The sequence below is a fragment of the Cylas formicarius genome, unplaced genomic scaffold, assembly GCF_029955315.1.
Source record: "Cylas formicarius isolate icCylForm1 unplaced genomic scaffold, icCylForm1.1 PGA_scaffold_4__25_contigs__length_36172078, whole genome shotgun sequence".
NCBI classification, from domain to species: Eukaryota; Metazoa; Arthropoda; class Insecta; order Coleoptera; family Brentidae; genus Cylas; species Cylas formicarius.
This window is the reverse complement of record NW_026844334.1, coordinates 21,517,877-21,537,520: the sequence shown is the minus strand read 5'-3', so window position 1 is coordinate 21,537,520 and position 19,644 is coordinate 21,517,877. Positions and strand designations below refer to the sequence as shown.

The following is a 19,644-nucleotide window of genomic DNA, read 5'->3' as shown; positions in this document are numbered from 1 at the left end:
TTCATTTAATGTCAACCCCAAGAAGGATTCAAATCTTATAGAAGCAATCAATCACATTCTAAAAACACTTCTTGATATTTAATTAAAAACGAGTGTAACTATTTACGTCAAGTAACCACTGATTATTTGCATTTAATTAAGGATCAGACTTGAGTGTTTAATTATTAGTCAAATACGAGATTTTCTTATTTTGCGATCATGTTGCAAAGGTTGAATACGTCGGAATTTTTGACATTTTCCAAGCGCATTTGAGGATATATTTTTTTTTGCATACGTAAGAAATTCATCCGCATAAGCTAGCAACAGCAAAGATATAATGAGATCAACTAGAACCAGATTAGGACGAAAACTGGTGCACAAATTCGAATTTTTCTATTAGGTACTTTAATTCAGAAGTTGGATTGGGTCAAGAATAGAAGATGTATTTACATATTAATGGGAAAAAGGGTCTGGGGAAAAAGGTGGAAACGGAGAATCACATCTACTTGTACTTCATTGTCGATGCTAGCAAGAGGCTCAGCTAACCAAACTCAGCTTAAGCACTGTCTTAAGTCAGCATGTATTTCTGGTGATGATTATAGAACGGATAGTAACCAATTCATGTAATTTATCAAGTAATAATAATTACGGTTCGGCATTATATAAAATACTCCCATTTCGATGCGACATTAATCTTCATTTAGTAGAATAAAACGATTGCTTCCTTAAACCTGCGCCGCTGGATCTTTTGCATGTATCGACGACGGGTCTTGCATGTTAAAAGGCCGTTAGCAGCCATCAGGTGGGTTCGCTCTGAGCTTAGCACGGTACAAAACTACAACAGCAACGGGGCGATGGGGCCGAGACAGCGGAGCTTTGGCGGTAAAAATCTTGTAAGGAAATCACGCATGGATTTTGACGTAATATATACGTATTGTCGGCTAATTGTGCCTATTTGTTATTTTCGCTGTTTCGCTTTCGTTAGGCAAAACAAATGCACGACCATAGGTAGTTCGCGGTAGCGCGTAGAGGAAACACGCGATTCATTAAACGAATATAGAGCTAGCTCGATCCAAGGTAGAGGCGTGCGTTTTTAATCTAAACGAGAACGAAAATTGGTTTCGAGGAAACACGAACATTTTGACCCAGACCAATTTTCTTAGAACGTTCGATAATTAACTTTATATTTCTTTTATAAGGGGCGTGTAATATTTACCACTGAATAAATGTTTTTTTATTTTAAATGACTTGGTACTCTGTATGTTTCTCGAGCTTTGAGATAAAACGTCTAAAGAAAATGTGGAAATTTGGATGAAATTTTACAATTTTACAGTATACAAAAAGTGTATCAGTTCGACTTTTCTGGGGAATAAATAAAGGCGGGTGAGGTTAAATAAGATGTGACAGACACTTAAAATTGCAAATTTTTCAAATTTAAGTTTGAAACAGCATCTTTATATAATTTATTTCTATATACAGTGTGTCCCACTTATGAACTGTACAACTCTGTATGTTTATGGTTCGATTTGGTTTTGTTTTTGAGTAGGTCTCTGAAAAATGCACTAAAACCTTATTTTGCTTATTGCTTCAACTCAAAGTCATGGTCAACTGAGACTATTTAACAACAGAAAGAAAAGAGAGAAGTACTATTAGGCATTTAAACAAAAAAATATTTCCAACGAATTCTTATTCAGGAGTACTTACAGTCCAATTATGCCAATTTCTATAATGCTCCAATATAGGCTGTTTGAAATATGGTTTGCGCCCCATGCGGTTGTATATCGGTGTAAAATATTTGATTACGGTTTAAACCTAAAGTCATGGCGAACTGGGACTAATTTATGATGTCAAATATCGAGAAGGACTATTGGGGATTTCTTTAAGAATAAAGGGTCAACGAATTCTTATTCAGGACTATACAGGGTGTTCGAAATATCGCTGTCGCCGCGCTTAAACATTACTCATGTAGAATGTTTGTTTATGGCTCAATTTTGATAATTATTTGTTGTTGGATAGATTTCACTGAAAGATACTAACGATTTTCATAAAATCAAATTTGAACAAAACAGACTTTACAAAGCTGTATTTTTTTAATTAAAAAGGATTTTTAATTCTCGTCGGCATACTGTTTCCTTTGTAAAACCAAGTTTGTTATAGAGAAGCGAATATTCGACTGTCAAATTCACTCCCTAATTTGTATCTTAATTTTATTTACAATATACTAAGCTTTATTAATGCTGTTGTTTTAAGGTGACACTAAAAAATCAATGTCCCTTAAAAGTCTTATTTTTGAAATTTGTATAGTTAAAAAAATTAATGTAAGGACTTAAAATCACATACAAAATAGTCGTTATTTACAAGGCTTACAATATATTTTTTTAAACAATAAAACCTTTGGTCATTGGTCTAGTTAATTATAGGTAGTCCTGAATACGAATACATTGTCATTTTTAATTTGAAAAAATCTCAAAAAGTACTATCTCCAAAAAAAGAATGATCAATTAAATACTGAAGTTTTTACCAATCACAATTATCTTTTCACGGAGTAAGGCATACTGAGCACATTAACACATTGCTCTTCCTTCAGATATGTACATTAAAAGACCTACGACCTTACATTCAGGGTACTACATCTCGACAATTTTTTAGACACAATGTCGCAAGTATCAACTTAAATTCTATTAAGAAACACAATTCGCTCTCCTGAAATGTTAAAACAGTGATGATAATTTCTTGGCACAAACCAATTGCAGCTAAAATTAGGTGCACTCAACTAGCGAACCAATTAAAGCATTCACTTTGACATTTATAAATGTTTCGATTAAAAGGAAAATATTTAGTTTATTGAAGCCGGTTCAAACCAGGTTCTTTTGGTCTTCTTTGAACAAAGAACGACTTATAACGGATGCTCAATCCCTTAAGCGGTGATATAGGGTAAAATCGACTGGAAGCGAAATCGGCAAAGAAAACAACACTAATATAAGTTAAAGGGGCGAAAGGGGGTAGGTTAAGTATGTCTGTGACGAGTCTGGATGACAGTCAAAGCGAGAATAAGTATACATGCATGAAGAAGAAATAATTACTAAATCTTATTATTAGGAAATGACGTACATGAATTGATTCCTTCAATTCCTGGATCTGAACAGTTTCGATACCGATCGAATCATTCCGAATGTTGATTATTGTTATTCCAAGGAATAAAAAATAAAATTTCTTGACTTTATGAATATATTTTAAAAATTAAGAAGGAGACACGGTTCCCATGATGCTTTTATTAATAACCAATACATTCCAAATAGTAACAAATTAAAACACAAAAAATGATTCTTTAATATACCCACCATCGGGAAATATTAATTAAAGTACAATGAATCTCCCTGTTCATCTAGAACAGGAATTTTGTATTTGGAAGCACTACTCAATGAAGGCGACGTCCAAAACATGTTCAAATTTAATCCTTCGCAAAACAGAACCGGTCACAATCCAGCCTAACCCGCAACTCTGACGATAAATCAAAGCCGTTTGAAATAATTTAAATGGCAAACTCTATGGATCGCGCTGCATTTCCAACCCTTATTGTTCGTATCTACTTCTTCCTGGCTTAAATCATACCGGCCCAATGATTTACGCCAAAAAACGATTACAAAAATTGACGTGGCACCTCTTAATTGGGAATAAATTCGAGATGACATGTTTATCGTTTCCGGGTACGCGGAACAGTTTAGGATATATTTTTCTAAGCCGCTTTCTATATTTTCGGAATTGAAATCATCTGTTACTGTATAGGCGTTAATATTCGATAAATAAGAAAGAACAAGTCAGCGCATAACTTTCAATTTCTTCGATGGCGAGTAATGATAGTAAATTTGTAACTTGTCCTCCCCTTAAGGAACACAGAACAGATGTTTCTCTTGATATAAGTTTTGTGTCCACTCCCATGCTGTACCACCTCCCCTGTATGCGCACACGTGTTATTTTTATAAGAGTGATTCTCACATTAATAACACTTTAATTCTTTTCGTACCCACGTCATTTCGTAGTACATCGATTGTAGAAACTCCTTAATTAATATAATTTTAGAAACATTTGCCGTGCATCCAAACCTAACTTCTAGAATAATAACATGCCATTTTAGCTTTTCTTTTTAGTTTACCTTTACGGCGGATAAACAGGAGAATAATGATGAAAATTGTTTTTTTTTCTTTTAGGAATATACAATATTAATACCTATGAGTATGTAAGTAATTATACAGCTTCCAATTTAATATTGCCAATTTGGCCAATTTGTTTATCTATGGCTAACCTAATACACAAATTTCACATTTTTCAGATTTTATAGAGACCAAATTTTCTTCTTTTTACTAATTCTTTTTAGTAATTCGAGCATTAAACCATTGGCCCAAGTTGTGTAAGCTAGGATATTTTCTCCTTCCAAAAGATTCTACAATTCTTCCTTAGATGATGAAAGAAAGTAAACAAAGTAATTTCCTAACTAATTTCCGTCACTATACACGCTGAACCAAGAATACAGAAAAACAAGGAATATAACAGCAGATACGTTATAATTAATGTACAAAAATTCGATATATGCTTGAAGCACACTGTTACCGCTTACCGCTATACCCGGTATATTCAACCAATCCGTCAAACATACCCCAGCTTCTTGCCACCGTCTACTTAGAAAGAGTAGCATTAGAGAACGCTTGGAGTGTTCTTTTTTATAACCTTGTTAATTAATATTATTGTAAAGCTGGATTTTTAATTATTAAATAGAAAAGTTCATTTGTAATAAATACACAATATTCCCTCTAGGAGTCTGTTGATTCGTAGCACAAGATTTATAAGATTTAAAGATACATTTGCAATCTCACTAATATTTCATATTTATTGAATGATATCATCACTATACCCCATTTCCCACATATGTTTTATTTTAGTTTTATTAAATTCATCCAAATCAACGCTATTCGGCCATCACATTATTTAAGCATGAATCTTTTGTGCATTCTTTCATTACGTATTACAATAAAGATTTTTATAATGTTAAGGTCACCGCGAAGGATACAAGGATACACTTTTGAATAACTAAACAGAAGAGAGTTTGTTATATTTGCATAAGTTCGTAAGCGCAAGGTAAGGTTTTAATTATTTAAAAAAAATATGCTTTGGACTTAAGATATAGCGCATTTTGGATCTATGTAGTTCATCTAAATATATGCCACTAGATAAATAATTTAATAGTAATTTCATGCGGGTAGCAAGAATGCGCAAGAGGTCAAACACTCATAAATCATATGCTTGTGCTTTCTGTTGGATATAAATAGGACGCATTGGGCTTTATCAGGCAACCGTTGTTTGATACCTGAACTTCCAAGTTACTAAAATATTCTGAAATAGTCTAATATGAAATGTGATTAAATCGACGGTAGTCTTAACACTCTTAGTGTTATCACCTGGAATTCAACCGAAAACGTTTGTATCGAATTTAGGTTTAAAATGCAATTTTCTGCTTTATTGAAATACTATATTTTGAGGGGTGCTCTTTTATCAGCCGTGTTGTTGTCGTTGTTCAAAACACGCACAGTTGCAGCATCAGCGCAAAACGTAATTTATATGGACGGCGGCGTTTCATTGTTTGTGCACTTTTATTTTTATTATTACTACGTGGTACGCGAAAGTACATTAAAAGATGATATATGCACTTTTTGGTGAGGCCTGCGAGTATTTGATGTATTACATGGGGAAACTGCAGATGCATTATCTTGTTAACGTATTAAAATATCCCTGCTACGCTTTTGCATTATTTTCATATGCTACGCTACGGGAAGTAGTGAAAAATTCGAGTTACCTTTCGTCTTGCGGTCAACAATAATTTGAACATAGAAGCACTTATACGGCGTGTATCACAGCCATCATTGTCTGAAAATTACTGATACTCTAACATGGTTCGCTCCGCTGCTCTAAATATTCCATTATCACTTGGAGATTAAACTCCCCTGATCATTCTCACCCCGAATCACTGTGGGCATAATGAGACATGCATATGTATGCTCTAGACTGCGTATCGAGTGCTCTGTGTACGTTCCGAATAAGGGGCTGCCGCTCTGTCAAGTCTCTAATTACGGGATGATTTAGCGAACCACGTTCGCAAAATGTTGCATATTTAAATTAAAAACAATTACTATTCAAATTGATTCCTCATCAGAGAGGCTTCCTACATAGGTATTTATGTAGCTAGCAGGAAGGCAGGAAAGCAATCAGTCCGGCAGCTGATGTTGGACGGAATCCAATTAGCCAAACAATTTGTATTTGTCTTGAGCGGTAATGATGGAGTGCTCCTGTGTTATTTTTATGAACAGAAACAGGAATGTTAAAAGAGGAACGTGCTTGTGGTTGCAGGGGTGGCAGTATAAGTAGCTGATCGCGGAATAGTAGTTTTGAATCATCTCTCATTCATGGACTTTTCAGACTACTGCTAATTGGTTCATAACAATAAACCCTGCTAAAAAAATCGTGAGAATTTTAAAATTTTAAAAAGTTAGTTCAAATATGTTTTCTTCATTGAGGGCGAGACGAGTTTCATATTCAATAAATAAAACAATATAAAGGGTGTTTTTTTTCGATGTATAGAACTTTAAATTGGCATTACTGTTCAAGATAGCGACCGATATAACAGCTGTCAAGTGATTTATTCTCAGTTTGGTTTGGCAAATCGTCATGAATAGACTCGCGTCTGAACAACGCTTGCAAATAGTGCAATTTTATTTCGAAAATAATGGTTCTGTGCTGAATACGTATCGCGCACTACGTCCATTTTATCGTCGACAAAATCGTCCATCAGAGGAGTTAATTCGATTAACCATGGAACGTTTTCGCAGCACGTTTACTCTTATTGATAACTCGCATCCCGAGAGACACCGTATATACGGTACGTACAGAAGAAGCTATTGCTACTGTAGAGCGTAGCATTGAGGAAGACCCGAATGAGTCCATCCGCCATCTAGCACAGGAATTGGATCTGTGTCCATCCACTTTATGAAAGATTTTGCGGAAGGATCATGGTTTACGTGCTTACAAAATCCAACTCGTGCAAGAATTGAAGCCAAACGATCATCAAGCAAGGCGTAGATTCGTCGAATAGGCCCAAAACGAGATTGCCGTTGTTCCCGATTTTCATAAGCGAATTTTGTTTAGCGATGAAGCGCACTTCTGGTTGAATGGCTACATCAGTCCGTGCTTCTTCAAAAACGATGATGGCCAGAAGATTACAGTCAATGGTGATCGGTATAGCTTTGATTACTAACTCTTTCATTCCTGAATTGAATAACCATGATGTCCAGGAGATGTGGTTTCAACAAAACGGCGCAACATGTGACACAGCTCGTGCCACAATCGATTTATTGAAAGACACGTTTGATTCCCGCCTAATTTCACGTTTGGATCGGTGAATGGGCCTCCAAGATCTTGTGATTTAACACCACTAGACTACTTTCTGTGGGGTTATGTAAAGTCATTGGTCTATGCGGATAAGCCACAAACGCTTGACCATTTGCAACACAACATTAGCCGCGTTATTGCCGATATACGGCCACAAATGTTGGAAAAAGTCATCGAAAATTGAACGTCCAGGTTGGACTACATCCGCGCCAGCCGTGGCGGTCATATGCCAGAAATCATATTTATAATGTAATGCCACAAGATTATCTTTCGGATAAATAAAATTCATGTCAATCGAATAATCCATCGTCGTTTTATTGCATTTTAAAGTTCTATACATCGAAAAAAAAACACCCCTTATAATATATATAGTTCCATGTGCTGTTGAAAATTAGTTAGGTTAGTAAATAAGTACATTATATTTTGTTGCATGATAGAAATCGTGAAACTGGCACCGAAACTCTGCAGTTTTTGGTTTGCAAGCAACTTTCTGTGTGTCTCTTATGGCTCATATTTAAATTATTTTTTGTCCAGTTCCGATTCCATTTAAACTCAGCGCTGGTTGAGTCTAATCTTTCTCTTGGCTGCTAATTTGGAGCATTTTACCTAATAATGGCGAACAATTTTGAGGATATAGAAAACGTATTTTACAGAATTTAAACCTTCATCATTCACCGCGGTGAATCTTTCACACCATTATTATATTTAACACCGTTTTACGTAATTATGGCCATCGAAATCAATTAGATGTCATTATCCGCCACTTACCTATCGACTGCCATTATCATCATCACGTAAAACTTTCAGAATCCTGTATGTAGGATACCTAAAGGAGGTTTACTGCAATTTTGCAAAGTATTGAGTTAATAGAGTAACTTAATATAATTTAGACCGAACTCTCGCAATATTTAATGATATCCAAATTTGGAATCATTTTAATATAATAATATAAATATTTCAATTCTAATTACCTCGGTCTACATTAATTATAGACATTACCTTGTCTGTGATTTTTCAATGAAAATAGTTGGTTTGTTGGGGTCTCGACCTGCACAATAATACATTCTCCACAAAATATTCAAATATCCGTTGGAATTATTAAGCAAATAGGCTAATCTCCTTTCGGTACAGTACTTACCGCGTTTAATGATAGTAACTAAGGCATTATACAAAATAAAACCGGACTTATGTTAACATAAACAAACATGAGAAAGTAAATTTAACGCGAACATTTTTTAATTTACGAATATGCCATGGGTAGCACGATAGGTGGCAACAATTTTCTTTAATGTATTTAATTAAGAACCATTTTAGAAACATATTTTATGGGCGACACTTTTTTTCATATCATTAGTACAATAATGCGCACAAAACAATTTGCTGGTTATAGATACACACAGTTATCGAAATGGTGAAACCTCTTATAAAGTACAACGGTTCAAAGTTCATTTACTTATACTTTTATTGACCGACAGTGCAATGTACCAGTTAAGATAAAAAATCTGAAAACTATCACCCAATGATTAATAATACTATAGTTACGTTGCAATTCGTATCTCAAGCAATGCTAAAAACAAACCATAAACAACAAAAATCTATATAAACTTTTTGTACTACGCTTAATTAAAAATAAAGATTGCAATTCCCCTAAATAAATACACACTCCTTCAACTTTTACGAAATATATGTGTTCTTATTAGAAAAATGTCTAAACAAAGTTCGTACTGCATTCTCTACATTGGAGAAAAGGGCGTACATTAATTTTTGCCTTAGATCAATAGAAGAAATTTCGGTTGTACCTAGGTGATGTCCCAGGAACAGAAAAAATAAATTGTTAGTAAGCAGTAAGCTATGCTCAGTTTGATCGTTTATTATTTTATATACTAGCAAACAATTTTGTTTTAAACGCATTTGTTGTTGGGGTGGTATATTAAATATTCGAACGAAATCTATATACGAAGAAAAAGTTGAATAGATCCCTCCTATTTTATGTCTTGTAAGTTTGTTTTCAATAATTCTTCGCCCATATGAAGTTGTAGAATTCCAAATTCGATATCACATAGGAATATTATAAACATTTTAATGCATTGGGATTTCTCAGCTCTTTCCAATTTCTGATCAGAAAACTGTCCTTGTCGTTTTCTTACATGGTCTGAAATTAGAAATTTCTAATTGTGGCAAAATACAGGTTCCCAACTAACTCCATCTTCTCTAAAATATTGTCATTGTTAAAGTTCTTACAAAAAATTTTTTGAAATAAATTTACTTACGTATTTTGATGGAGCATCGTTTTTATAAACCGCTTAAAACTTAAAATTCCTAATTATAAAGAAGACGCAGAAACTTCAAAACTTGTCACAGAAATGCATATTCCGAGTAAGTTACTGGCGTGTTACTGAAGGCGCTAGAAATTATATCGCTCTTGTTACTGAGCTTTGATTAACATGCTTTTTCTGACTATTACGAAACGATTGTGAGAAGAGGTCAATTATGTTATTGTTTAATGTCGGTATTACTAGAAGTGGTTTGGAAGTACTAAAATAAAATCTAATAAATAAATTTTGACTATAAAATCTCACATAGAACCAGGAAATCTATGCTTTTGTGATGAAGATGCAGTATTCTGATGCTGGGCGGTCACTGATTCACTTTCGCAGCTAATTTGGTGCAACACCGGTCACTTTAGTGCGTGTACATGAGAATTTTCAAAGTATCAGAAACTTGCGAAGCGCTTTTCAAGATTTACTGATGTCATTTAATTTAAACTAAAACGAATGCAGGAATTATCTGGAAACTCTGTGCTCTTGCTGTAAGACTCACCGAGATGTCGTAAAAATTGTTTTCATTGAAAAATCCGTCCTAAACCTTAAATTGTAATAAATGCTAGGCATTGGCTGTTCTCTTTTCCTCGGTTAATACTACAATGATTGAACAAAAACCTACTGCAGTGTTCCGAGGCCATAATGGAACTTTATCAGGCGTTAAGATCCTCTAATTTTATTTTTACTTATCAAAACTTCGTTAAACATCATGGCCTCAAACTGCCGCCACTGTTTTTTGCCAATTTCGTCCATACATTTTGGAGGGAAAATTATTTGGGGTTGTCCTTTGCATTAGTTTTGTCAAGTTCGTTTGTAATCTAATTTCACCGTTCATATTAATTTCAGCGCCTTTTACGCTGTTGGTGAACGAAAAACGCTGAGTTGAATTTTGATTCTTCATTATCATTATGAAATTACACTTCAATCATCTAAGAACTACAGTTGGCGCAATTTCCGAGCAATTTTTAACATTCCACTTCAATTAAATAATTATCAGCTTAACGTTATTCGATGAATAATTCTAGTGTTAGTGCTTTAAGTTAAATCAATTCTTGTAAATTGGCATTTGTGCAATTAACGTTTGAGCAGTGTATTTAACGTTTTTGGAAGCTTTGAACGGGTTTTAAATAATCATTACCCCAATAAAACAATAAGGAATAAACGTAAAATTCGAGGCAAAATTATTCAAACCGTTGATTATTCCAATTTGTAACGACCAGTTTGATTCTTCCGTGGTTTCTTTAAATAATTTTAGGTTAAACGCGGTAATATGAATAATACACCACAGTCGGAGCCCAAATTAACCGAAATTCGCATCTCACTTAACGATAAATAACAACGATTAACCGATTATACCAGTCGAAAAACGGCACATTAAAATCGGTAAACCAGTTTGCCACACGAAATTTACATTACGCAACCCGTTCCCTCCGCTAACATAATAAAAACACTCTGTGCATAAAAGCTCCACATTAAACCGTATCGACTTTGGGCTTGTTACCTCTTTCGTTCCATATCGTTCCGAACATGTCAATTAAGAGATGTGGAATTCCGAAAATGTTACACCCTCGAAGGACCTCACACGTCGCGGTTCATTTAAAATATCCCGACAGTTAATTAAACACATCACTTAATCGATTTGATAGATCAAATTATTTTTTTTTATTGAAAACACAAACGCGGCGAGCGCCTGAATCGAAACAAAAGCGCGCGAAAACAAAAGAGCGTCCCGCGTATCCACGGCACTTTTGATCGGGACCAGAACTGTCAAATTTGAAAAGCAAAGCGCGAGACCGAGGATTGTGTAGTTAATGCTTCGTCAGTCGGTTCGGTTTGCACTAGACGCGGATTGGTTGAGTGGTCTGTAATAGTACTGGCAAGGCCTGTCAGCGTATTCAGACATCACTGAAGCTTGGCGCACGCACACCGCGGTTCTCCCTCTCACTCTGTCGGTCGCGTGGGGATATAAGTCCGTCCTCGTTCGTCTGTCATTCCGTGCCGTTAGTCTCCTACCCTTATTTTCAGCACCCGGCTCGTAATTCTTACAACACTTTGTCCGCCACACGAAGCGTTCTGATGTATGTGCATAAGACTCGGACGTTGGAAACACCGTGGAAGATTTCACTGGACAGCCAATATCCGTTAATGTTTTGTTAATTTAGTTATTTATGCACGTGTTGTCTATACTTCAGTTGCTGAGTCCTGATAGTCGACACCTCTACAAAGGAAGTTGTCAAGGGTCGCGTTAGAGATGGAGCTGCTGAAATTCAATATATATTCGACATCTGACATACGAAATTTAAAAATAGGTATTTTATTTTACTCTCCGGCCGCCTCAATTGAAATTTCAAATATATGTTAAATTACTATGATACCAGTAACTTTTAGACGAACAAACAACAAAAATGTACTCCAAAAACTTTCCAGTCTGAGAAAGTTGATCTAATACTTTCCTCACTTTTAGTTTTACAGAATGTCTTATAACTGCACATGAGTATCATTTTTAAAACGTATACTTGGATTTTCCATCATCCCATCGAAAGCTAGAAACATGTAGAAAAATGTAACATTAAAAAAAGAAATACTTATAAATTAGAATATATCAATTATTCAGATTTCCAAACAACATATCAAGCGAGCAACCACCTTCCTTAATCGAAAACGGTATATTATGCAACAACTGCGGTAAACGGCATTTGACTCACGAGTTTATTGGACACAAACGGAACGCTGCGGAGCGAGTGCTTGATAAACGAGTGACTTAAAAGGTTTAGCAACGTGTTGCATACTATACTTTTTCTACGACCGTTAGTTTTTGGGTACACTTTTACAAAATAACATGAATACATTCACTGACATGACCATCAGAATTGACAAACGTCAAAATTCTAATCGTGCGGTAAAATCTCCGGAAACATCCGAATGCTCCCAAACCCGTACGGTAAAATCCCGGAAATGTCCGAAGTGGCTCGGATCCGTGGGAAACGAAACTGACGTGCTAAAGTGAGTGTGTGTAATTAGCTACTTTACACACGGGAGTAGAAAAATTACTTTGCGTACTAGTATTTTCTCTATAATCGTTTTCCAAGTGACACCAACAATGAGTGATATAGGGACGAATGTTACACATTCACTTGAATCAATTTATCAAATTATTCCCCATATGGTAAGAAACCACTTAGCTTGCGTTATTTTGTTAAGCGTTTTCCCTCTATAGTTTGGTTCGTAATAGTAAATGAGTATTTGGCATTAAAATTTTTTTTTGGTTGTTTGTCTTTAAATCTACTAAATATAAACCGACAAGTCAATTTGACACTAGAATATACTTTTCGTTGAAGTTATACAACAATCAATTCGTAAACACATCATACGGGAAATAAGTTCTCAAAATTCTGCTGGCATTGGGTGGTGGCACGCCCCCTGCTGATGAGATCAATTTATTTAATGACATCAAAAGTATTTTAAAACTACCAAGTCAACGCAGATCCAAGAATAATTGTAAAAGACTTTCAACAACCCTATTTATTTGAAAAGGCTGTAAATAGGAACATCCCCGATCGAAATTATACGAATGCATTTATCCACATATATAAAATAATATCCTACGCCGCCTTAAACGCAGAATATATTAGTGAGTGAAAGCAGCACTTTTAAATAAATTCAGATTTTAATTCGATTGTTGCTTTTTTTTTGCAAACGTGCGGAAGTTTGAAACTTTCCCAATAGATTTTGATCTAAATAACGACTTTTCATAAATAATTAATTATGCAAATATTTTTGTTCTTAAAAATAACATTCTAACGTTGCGCTACTATATTTGTGGACATTTATGTTATTTGATAATGAAGCTCGTAGGCGGTTTTTATTGCGATTTTCTTATTAGGAGTTAATTCCATAGTTTCCCCTTCCCAACTAGATTACTCCACAGAAACAAACATAGCTGCGACTCGATGAAAGATGGTTCTTGTTAAAATAAGTATGAACCTGGGCAGAACAAACTAACCAATTTTCGCTACAAGCTACGACGATAACTGTAAGTATAACGCCCGAGTTTCTGCCACAGAATTAGCCACATATGGTGCGGATTCGATGCAAGGCCAATTGATCTCTTCCCATGGCTTCATTTGGGACTCTGTTCCTAACAATAATTTTACAATATCTCTTATTGGTTGATTTTTAGTTAGTATACTGTATAAGTCCTAGCTCATATCGTAAAATTACTGAGTCTAGCTGTTCGATTACTATATAATTGTTCGTGTCGTATTATGACGTCTAAAAAGTTTTTCCTCTCTCATAATAATATGCGTTTAAGCAAGTATTAAATTGTCAACTTGGAGGGACAACTGTTTGTTCACGAAAAAAACCCCTTTTCGACTAAACATTAAACGCGGCTTTTTTAGGTTAGTTTAATTGACGCAGATAGAACGCTTCGACGCACACCGCAATTGCAAAAACTGAAACACTTTAATAGCCCGCATTATGCGAAATATTTCCCTGCCGACACCGACGTTTAACCGAATACAATTAAAACAATTACCTGCACAAACGAACACGTAATAACGTACAGGATGATGCGATCGTGTCTACACACACACACACACACAAATTATGATCCTAACCCCCTTTTGTTCAACACGCAAGATGCAAACCGCAATTTTTAATTTTAGATTAGGAGTAAGCGCGATAAACGATTTTGGCATGTTGTATTTCAAATCGCAAATCTATGTATACAGAGTGGACCAATCCAGATGCAGGAGGGTTACTTTACACCAGGGTACTATTTCATATTTTGTTTTCTTTTTTTGTTAGGATATGGTTCTCAGCTAAAATACTTTACAAATACGTAGTGCTCTCTAAGATTCGTAGCATATTGGGCATATACAGGGAAACAAAGTAAATAACTAAGTCAAGTCAAGTCAAGTTTCCTGCAATTCGAATATCATATCATATACATATTATCGTTGTAGCCACGACATATTTGATATAGTAATGATCTTTTTTGATTAGTAACTATTTAGTAATGATTTATGGCTAGCCTTAAAAAAACTGTTCGTATTAATGGTATTTTTGGAAAGTCATCTTACTTGAAAAGCAACATTTCTGCTTATACCGCATGAACGCTCTATGTGAGTATTAAGATAGAGAACTGATTCCAATATACTAATACAATGTTAAGAAAATATAGCAAAAAACAAAAATATTCTGCCTTACTGTAAAATACGCAATCATGAACTGATCAAGCCTGCGTAAAGTGTCACTTGAAGACGGCAGGTTCTTTCGCCACGGTCACGAGCCACTTAGGATGTTTCCGGTACTTTAGCCACGGGTTTGGGAGCGATCGGATGTTTTCGATAGGCTTTAGCCAGTATTTTGGCGTTTGTCAGTGAATGAATTGGTGTTGTTTTACCAAAATGTGCCGGTGCAGTACAGTGTTATTATTACTACCATTATTAAACACTTCAAACCAAACTTCTGACTAAAGCGGCATTTATCCAACTTTTTGTATATTGTATTATTATTACAAATGTAAACAAACCTCTTCTTTCGAATAAGTCATATGGATAAACACAGCGACCGATGACTATCAAACTTTATTTGAACATTTTTACGATAGTTCGGAAGAAAGAAAATAAATTTGAGGAAAAAAATCCGTTTGTTGAAAACTATTATCAGACCTTAAAAACAATAAACCCTAATATATGAGGGAAACTAATCAGTGCCATATCTTTTTCTGAAACTCCGTGTGCTACAAATAATTAAACATACCGAGAAAACCGCAAATAATTGATTGATAACCATAACAATCCAATTAACTTCGGTACCTACAGCGCTAGTTAGAATAATTGTTTTTAATAATTCCAAATGAATATTTAAAAAAAAACTCTTACCCGCATATTGAATTGGTCGAAAGATACTGTACTGGAACCCACCTGGAACCCAAAAAACATAGAGTAAATCTACAGTACTTAATTACTTACATCGGAAGAATAAATCTTCTCGATATACCGCCAACAAATTAATACTTTATTAACCGAGCCTTGCAAATTAATTTTTATAAATCAATTTAAATACTGGACGTTTCAATGGCGTCATCGAAGTGATTCGGACCTTTTACTCGAAAACATAATGGGACCACACAGGCGATCGCCGCTCTATGTCTGAACCTGTGATCTCGACAAATTACAACAACTACTCCGGCCTGTATTTACAATCCCACGACTCACGAGTAATTGCTCCTGAAATGCAACTTCAGGGGAGTTAATTTATGCCTCAGAGGGCTCACTAACCTTCCACGTCACTTTAATTATTTAGATCCGACGAGGAAAAATTACTGGGAATTTACGACTCATATTAGGTATGTGTGTATAATATATGCGAGAGACAATTAACAATTTTTAAATACCGTTTCGTAGGACTAGTGCTTGTTCTGTTTTCAAAAAATGTATTCAAAAAACTAATTTTCGTAGAAAAAATATAGTATGAAACCCGCCTCTTCTTCTTGTCCTTTTTTGTCAACACTATGAAAATTATTGTTGTTCAATAAATGTTAATATTAAAATGATACAAAATGTCAAACATGTCAAAACGTTAAGGGAGACCTTGATTTATGATGGGACGATAGCTTTATAAAATATCTTCACTTTTGGAATGCACATACAACGCATCTTGTATAATGGAAACATTCATCCTTAGTTTCTATTATACATACATTTTTTTATGTAATCTTGCATAGGTTTTCGGAGAAGCAAATAACCGTAATTAGCTATGGCAATTATTTGTATCGACACTATATATCACCATTAATAAAAATAATAATAATAAAGAAGCAAAAAATATGTTTTTTTTTTGTTACCAGTTTTTTGGCTTCTTTAGTTTAGGCCAACATACTATCGAAATGTCTAAGACACTGAAAAAGAGGTAGATCTTCACTTTTCTCGGCACCAGGTCAACATTGTAGTTCCAATATGAAGTAATATAATTTAAGTTTACGAAGCATACACTACAATAGAAATATTTTTCTGGAAAAAGGTTCTTGTATCTTCTTTCAAAATGTTATTTAGTTTTCTTGATCAAAAGCATTTTAAAACTAGAACTATAAACTTGATTTGTATATTCTAGAAAATGTTTCATATTTCTATTTATGTAAATAATTCTTTGAATAAAGATTGGATGCTTGGATTGATTTATTCATACTTCACCAGCATAAATAAGTTAAAAAATTGTATTGTTTCCTCACAAAAGCTTTTGAAAATGATGTTTTAGTACTTTCGATACTAAATATGGTGCTCCATAGAAAGAGAGACTGTATAACCTCCAAATCTATAATATTTAAATTCTAAGCGCTATGGAAAAGTTGCTGCTGCTGTAATTTTTAATAAAATTGACCTTCGTATCCTTGAGCAGTTCGTAGTTATCACTATTTTATTCACGTAGAAATTACGGAATTAAAACTTCTTTCTAGAAAACTGCTAAACTAGGTACTGTCAGGCTAACGTATTATTGAAATATCTAAAGCATAGAGGAAGAGGTCGTTCATCTTCACTTTTCTCGGCAGCATGACAATAAGGTAGTTCCAATCAGGAGTAATCTCATTTAAGTAAGGTTACGAGACACACAAGACAATTGAATTCCAGAGAATCCTTTACCTCGGTCATTTTGACATATAGGTTTCATCATTTTCAGGTCAACTTAGGTGCTTAGAAGATGGTGTTAGGAGGTTTAATAACACTCGACACGATCTGTGCTTTAGAGTCAATACAAGGTAATAAATATACTTTGAGTTTAATTAACAGCAGTAACAATTTTCAGTAGCAGTAGATCTATGGCTTCGTTTTACGTCAACGCTAATGTCAACATTGCCCATAAGAACCCAAAATCTGACGATGAATTTGAAAGTTCTAATCGTGATCCCTATATCCAAATGAGTGAAATTTTGTGGTGGATGTGGGACCTCCTCCCAGCAAAGGCGCCACCTTTAATTTTTTTCGGGTCGTCGCATCTTTTCGATTATATTCTCGATTGTGATGACGCAACACGTCTCGACCAAGCACTGTTATTTATGAATAAAAAATAATTATTATTTATTTCGGTTGTGCATGTTGAGCCGCCATTTCATCTCGTTACGGCCGACCACGCATACGGAGAGATGTCAGTTGCGCAATATATAATTTGGGCGGTAGACTAAATTAGAACCTATTGTTTTTATTAATTCCTGCGTCTGACGAAAAGTTAACGAATCTTTGAGTGCCAAGAGGCGACGTTTTTTATTATCCCTATTTATTTAAAGCCGGTGTCCGATACCAGTCGAAGATATTTCATCGCGTTTATCTCGCGTAAAGATCTGAGCATACAAAATTCCACATAGCATCTATTAAATCGAATTACATACTACCGAAGTTAATTCCAAACAAGTAATGATAATTTTTCTTCGAAATACTACAAAAATGCCGTACGCCTCCAGTAACAAATTTTTCGAATCGTCGACGGATTCCTTCTCAAACGGTTACTTCTCTCGCCATGAACAAACCTATAAATCTCGGTACACATGTTTCTCGAACCTTTTTGTACACAGGCAAAAATGTCTGCGCCTGATTACGTAACAGATATATGCCTTTTTGGATTGACTAGGCCGGATACCTGGGGTTAAAAACTCTCTTATTCTTATTATAACTTTACACAGACCCCCTTCCATAGAATCTGAACTCCAAACAGAGAGCCTTCCGTTTGGTATCAATGGCAAACAAATTTTCTATTTTATTTCAATCCTTTTAATCCGACCACAAAAGTGGTATTTATAGTTTGATTTATTATATGTGAGTATATATATTTTAACAAGGGATATCTCTAGGGAAAGTTTAACATCAATGAAGAATGTTTTCAAATGTTATTGTGCAGTAATTTTAGGACGAAGTAGCACAAGCAATACACTGACTCCTTGACACTGTTAAAAAAAAGCAAAATTTATTTTTATATTTGGATATCATAAATTTTTTTTTGAAAATGTGCTTCATCTCGTCTCTGCTTCGTCTTCGAATTTATCAATTCTAAGTCCAACTTCAACTTGTATGATAAGACTCAGCAGAATTTGAATATACTAAGTTATTTAAAAACCAATCAAAAATGTGTTAATTGCTAAGGAAAATTATTTTTAAGACAATCGTTTTTAATTGAATGCGTATTTCCCATCTGTAATGTATAACATTTGCTGCTTATATACCTTGTTTGCTAATGCTACTTATTGTTTTTCACAAAAAGTTTTTTACAGAATTAATGTTTTAATGTTTAAAAGTATAATGTTTTGGAGAGTGACATAATGACAATGTATCCATGAAATGTACTAACAGTCCACAGGTTCTATTGTTCCATGGGTAAGTTCATTTAATATTTTCAAGGATACATTTTTGTTTCTTTTTAATAACCAGCAACTTGAAACTTCTTTTTACGAACTGTTGTAAAACCGCTGCAATAAAACTTATCTTCGTAAATCAGTGGTGTTTGGACAATTTGAGCAAAACGCGATCATTATATTGCATAATACCTATTGTGAACTTGCTATGGCAAATTTAGCACATTTGGTACAACAGATGTTTATATTCCCACATTTACAACGGTCTGGGAATAGAGGAATTATCCATTTAAAGTAAAGTAGTCATTTAAAAATTTGATTTGATTGTATAAGGAGGACATTTTAATTGATATTTTTGAACGTACTTGTAAAAGGAATAAAATTTAAAAGATACAATATTCATGATATTCTTTTACACTGAGGTTAGATTCGGCACCCCAAAGTCATTGTTTAAACTTTATTATTAATTTCAGGTACAAAATATTACTGTTCTTGTAGTCTTCAATTTATTTGCGCTCCTTAAATAACTAGCAGTATTTATTATTCTCTCTTTATAATCAT

General features: G+C 34.5%; 1 protein-coding gene across 4 annotated transcripts in view; it reads right to left on the bottom strand.

The window, feature by feature from the left end:
* The window catches only part of LOC132700707 (homeotic protein antennapedia-like), a 227,053-nt gene that overhangs the window by 68,825 nt on the left and 138,584 nt on the right, over window positions 1–19,644 (bottom strand). Inside the window, exon 1 of one of the 4 annotated variants that reach the window (XM_060668199.1) lies at window positions 11,239–11,482. The exons of the other annotated variants lie outside the window; for them this stretch is intronic. The gene's annotated coding sequence lies outside the window, so the exon portion shown is untranslated. Of the gene's footprint in view, window positions 1–11,238; window positions 11,483–19,644 lie in introns of those variants that run through there. 4 annotated transcript variants of the gene reach the window in all.